Source organism: Macadamia integrifolia, unplaced genomic scaffold, assembly GCF_013358625.1.
Source record: "Macadamia integrifolia cultivar HAES 741 unplaced genomic scaffold, SCU_Mint_v3 scaffold164, whole genome shotgun sequence".
NCBI classification, from domain to species: Eukaryota; Viridiplantae; Streptophyta; class Magnoliopsida; order Proteales; family Proteaceae; genus Macadamia; species Macadamia integrifolia.
The window spans coordinates 513,268-518,267 of NW_024868286.1; the positions used below are offsets into that span (position 1 = coordinate 513,268).

Consider the following 5,000-nt stretch of genomic DNA (forward strand, 5'->3'; position numbering starts at 1 on the left):
CTCCACGGCCAACTTCTTAGAGGGACTATGGCCGTTTAGGCCATGAAAGTTTGAGGCAATAACAAGTATGTGATGCCCTTAGATGTTGTGGGTCGCATGCACTACAGTGATGTATTCAACGAGTCTATAGCCTTGGCCGACGAGCCCGGGTAATCTTTAGAAATTTCATCATGATGGGGATAGATCATTGTAATTGTTGGTCTTCAACAAGGAAATCCTAGTAAGTGCGGGTCATCAGCTCGCGTTGACTATGTCCCTGCCCTTTGTACACTCCGCCCATCGATCCTACTAATTGAATGGTCCGGTGAAGTATTCGGATCGCGGCAATGTGGGTGGTTCACCTCCGTTGACGTCGCAAGAAGTCCACTGAAACATATCATTTAGAGGAAGGAGAAGTCGTAACAAGGTTTCTATAGGGGAACTTGTGAAAGGATCATTGTCGATACCAGCCCAGCAAGACCTGTGAACATGTTGTATTACGCCATCAAGGTAGGGCGTGGGAGCGTGAGCTCCTTCCTTCCCGACCCTTGTAAAAGGTTGGCCTGCAATCCTTCGTAGCATTCAACACAAACATAACCACCGGCACAGTCGGTGCCAAGGAACTCACAACGGAAAGGACATGACATCATTGTGCCTTTGGTGTGGTGTGGTCATTCTAGAACCGAATCTATCTTAACGACTCTCGGCAATGGATATCTCAGCTCTTGCATCAATGAAGAACATAGCAAAATGCGATACTTGATGTGAATTGCAGAATCCCGTGAACCATCGAGTCTTTGAACGCAAGTTGCACCCTAGGACATCGGGCTGAGGGCACGCCTGCCTGGGCATCACGCGTCATGTTGCCCCACCTCCTTTGCCCCTTGTGGTGGTGGTACGGAGCGAAGATTGGCCCCCCGTGTCTCTGCTTGAGGTGCGATCGTCCCAAAGTCAAGGGCCCTTGTGTGGCAAGTGTCACGATGAGTGGTGGTTTGAGCCACTTTGCCATTGTTTGGACATCATGTGCGTGTTCTGCTCCCATTGGGCTCTGGTGACCCTAATTTCCGTTCGATGGCATTTCAACTGCGACCCTAGGTCAGGCGGGGTGACCCACTGAGTTTAAGCATATCAATAAGCAGAGGACAAGAAACTTACGAGGATTCCCTTAGTAACAGCGAGCGAACCGGGAAGAGCCCAACTTGAGAATCAGGCGGTTTAGTCATTCAAATTGTAGTCTTTAGAAGCATCCTCAGCGGCGGACCAGAGAGGGTGAAATCCCCATCATGTCCGTACCCTGTTGCACTACGAGGAGCTATCAGCGAGTCGGGTTGTTTGGGAATACAGCCCCAATTGGGCGGTAAATTCCATCCAAGGCTAAATATGGGTGAGAGAACGGTAGCGAACAAGTACCGCGAGGGAAAGATGAAAAGGACTTTGAAAATAGAGTCAAAGAGTGCTTGAAATTGTTAGGAGGGAAGAGGATGGGGGCCGGCGATGCGTCTCGATCGGATGCGGAACAGTTAATAGCCGATCTATCGCTCGACTCGGGGCGTGGACCGATGTGGATTGCGGCGGCGTCCCAAGCCCGAGTTGTCACGTTATGCCTGAGGAGATGTCGTCGCCACAATCATGGTAGGTAGCATGCACCTCGATGGCATGCCTATTGGCAACTGCATGCTTCGGGCATCAGCCTGTCGAGCTCCCCCTTCGACCAGTCTTGAAACACGGACCAAGGAGTCTGACATGCGTGCAAGTAAAACCTGTAAGGCGTAAGGAAGCTGACTGGTGGGATCCCTTGTGGGTTGCACCATCGACCGACCTTGATCTACTGTGAAGGGTTCGAGTGAGAGCATACCTATCGAAACCCGAAAGATGGTGAACTATGCCTGAGCGGGTTGAAGCCAGAGGAAACTCTGGTGGAGGCCCACAGCGATACTGATGTGCAAATCGTTCATTTGACTTGGGTATAGGGGAGAAAGACTAATCAAACCAAATAGTAGCTGGTTCCCTCTGAAGTTTCCCTTAGGATAGCTGGAGCCCGCGGGCGAGTTTTATCGGGTAAATCCAATGATTAGAGGCATCAGAGGCGCAACACCCTCGACCTATTCTCAAAATTTAAATAGGTAGGATGGAGTGGCTGCTTCGTTGAGCCGCTCCATGGAATTGAGAGCTCCAAGTGGGCCATTTTTGGTAAGAAGAACTGGTGATGAGGGATGAACCGGAAGTCAGGTTACAGTGTTGGATTGCACACTAACCTAGAACCCACAAAGGGTGTTTTTCGATTAAGACAGCAAGACGGTGGTCATGGAAGTCAAAATTCTCTAAGGAGTGTGTAACAACTCACCTGCCGAATCAACTAGCCCCAAAAATAGATAGCATTGATGCGCGCAACCTGTACCCGGCCATCGAGGCAACTGCCAGGAGTTGATGAGTAGGACACGGTGGTTGCCGTAAAACCTGGGGCGTGAGCCTGGGCGGAGCAGCCGTCGGTGCAGATCTTGGTGGTAGTAGAAAATATTCAAATGAGAACTTTGAAGGCCAAAGAGGGGAAAGGTTCCATGTGAACCACACTTGCACATGGGTTAGTCGATCCTAAGGGACGGGAGAAGCCCATCAGAGGGTGTGTACACGTGCATGCTCCTAAAGGGAATAGGATTAAAATTCTCGAACCGGGACATGGCGGTTGACGGCAACGTTAGGAAGTCTGGAGACGTTGGCGGGGGCCTCGGTAAGAGTTATCTTTTCTATTTAACAACCTGCCCACCCTGAAAATGGCTCAGTCAGAGGTAGGGTCCAGTGGCTCGAAGAGCACTACACGTCACGTGATGTCCGGTGTGCCCCCGGTGGCCCTTGAAAATTTGGAGGACCAAGTACTGACCACGCCCGGTTGTACTCATAACCGCAGCAGGTCTCCAAGGTGAATAGCCTCTGGTTAATGGAACAATATGGGCAAGGGAAGTCAAAAAAATGGATCTGTAACCTCGGGAAAAGGATTGGCTCTGAGGGCTAGGCAAAAGGGTCCCAGTCCCGAACCCATCGGCTGTCGGTGGACTGCTCGAGCTATTTTCGCAGTGAGAGCTGGTAGCCACAAGCCGATCTGGGGACGGACTGGGAATGGCCCCCTCAGGGGCCTTCCCCAGGCATCGAACAATCGACTCAGAACTGGTACGGATAAGGGGAATCTGACTGTTTAATTAAAACAAAGCATTACGATGGTCCCTACGGATGCTCACGCAATATGATTTATGCCCAACGCTCTGAATGTCAAAGTGAAGAAATTCAACCAAGCGTGGGTAAAAGGCGAGAGTAACTATGACTCTCTTAAGGTAGCCAAATGCCTCGTCATCTAATTAGTGACGCGTATGAATGGATTAACGAGATTCCCACTGTCCCTGTCCACTATCCAGGGAAACCACAACTAAGGGAATGGGCTTGGTAGAATCAACGGGGAAAGAAAACCTTGTTGAGCTTGACTCTAGTCCGACTTTGTCAAATGACTTGAGAGGTGTAGGATAAGTGGGAGCTGGAAATGGCACAAGTGAAATACCACTACTTTTAATGTTATTTTACTTACTCCGTGAGTCAGAGGCAGGGCTCTGCCCCTCCTTTTGGACCCAAGGCCCGCCTTGGCGGGGCGATCAGGGCAGAGGACATTGTCAGGTGGGGAGTTTGGTTGGGGCGGCACATTTGTTAAAAGATAACGCAGGTGTCCTAAGATGAGCTTAACGAGAACAGAAATCTCGTGTGGAACAAAAGGGTAAAAGCTCGTTTGATTCTGACTTCCAGCATGAATACGAACGGTGAAAGCGTGGCCAATCGATCCTTTAGACCTTCAGAATTTGAAGCTAGAGGTGTCAGAAAAGTTACCACAGGGATAACTGGCTTGGGGCAGCCAAGCGTTCATAGCGACATTACTTTTCGATCCTTCGATGTCGGATCTTCCTATCATTGCGAAGCAGAATTCACCAAGTGTTGGATTGTTCACCCACCAATAGGGAACGTGAGCTGGGTTTAGACCGTCGTGAGACAGGTTAGTTTTACCCTACTGATGACAGTGTCGTGATAGTAATTCAACCAAGTACGAGAGAAACTGTTGATTCACACAATTGGTCATCGCGCTTGGTTGAAAAGCCAGTGGCGTGAAGCTGCCATGTGCCGGATTATGACTGAACCCCTCTAAGTCAGAATCCAAGCTAAAGAAGCGATGCCTCAACCCGTCGCCCATTTTTCGACCTACAGTAGGGGCCCTCCGGCCCCAGAGGCACATGTCATTGGCTAAGCCCCCGCAGTGGACGTGTTGTGTGGGCTGCCTTGAAGCATAATTCCTGTCGGGCGATGGGTAGAATCCTTTGCATATGACTTAAATACACGACGAATTATTGTAAGTTGTAGAGTGGCCTTGCTGCCCCGATCCACTAAGATTCAACCCCGTGTCGCATCGATTTATCCCCCCGTCTTTTTCTCCTTTTCTTTCCCCCTAAATATTTTTAATTCTACCCCCACACCCTCCTAAGGCTAGGATTGTCCACGCGTGGCCCCAAGTATGCCCCTAAGTGTTAACTGCCCCTAAGTGTTGCCCAAGTGAAGTGTGCCTATACATGCATATTGAGTGCCACTAAGTGTACACGTTGTTATGACCTACCCAACATAGGCCTTTGGACTTAGGCCATTGGGCTAAGTAAGGTCCAAATTCTAGAGTTTTCTACGAAGGTGTAGTAACTATAGATAATTTTATTGTAGATATTTCTAGAAGATATTTATAGGATATATTTTGGGAGAGATTTCTAGAGTTTTCCACTAAGGAGGTGGGAAGCGTCTAGTTTCCTCCCCAACCATTGGATGGAGGACGTTTGTAAATATCTTAGCCATCCATTGTAACTTGGGGTGCCTACAAATAGGTGTTGCCTCATTTGGCAAAGACACTCACCAAGGACCAACCAAGAGAGTTTAACCGAGCAAGTGAGTTCTCAAGCCTTGTACTCAAGAGCTCTCTAGTGCAATACAAGTTCATTCTTCTCAAA

At 49.3% G+C, this 5,000-nt stretch overlaps 2 non-coding genes across 2 annotated transcripts; both read left to right on the top strand.

Annotated features, from left to right (window-relative positions):
* The first annotated feature begins 677 nt into the window (after positions 1 to 677).
* Positions 678 to 833, top strand: LOC122064397. The gene has a single exon (XR_006135681.1). It is a non-coding gene; the product is annotated as a 5.8S ribosomal RNA (ribosomal RNA).
* Positions 834 to 1,065: 232 nt separating this feature from the next.
* Positions 1,066 to 4,426, top strand: LOC122064417. The gene has a single exon (XR_006135697.1). It is a non-coding gene; the product is annotated as a 28S ribosomal RNA (ribosomal RNA).
* The last annotated feature ends 574 nt before the right edge of the window (positions 4,427 to 5,000 follow it).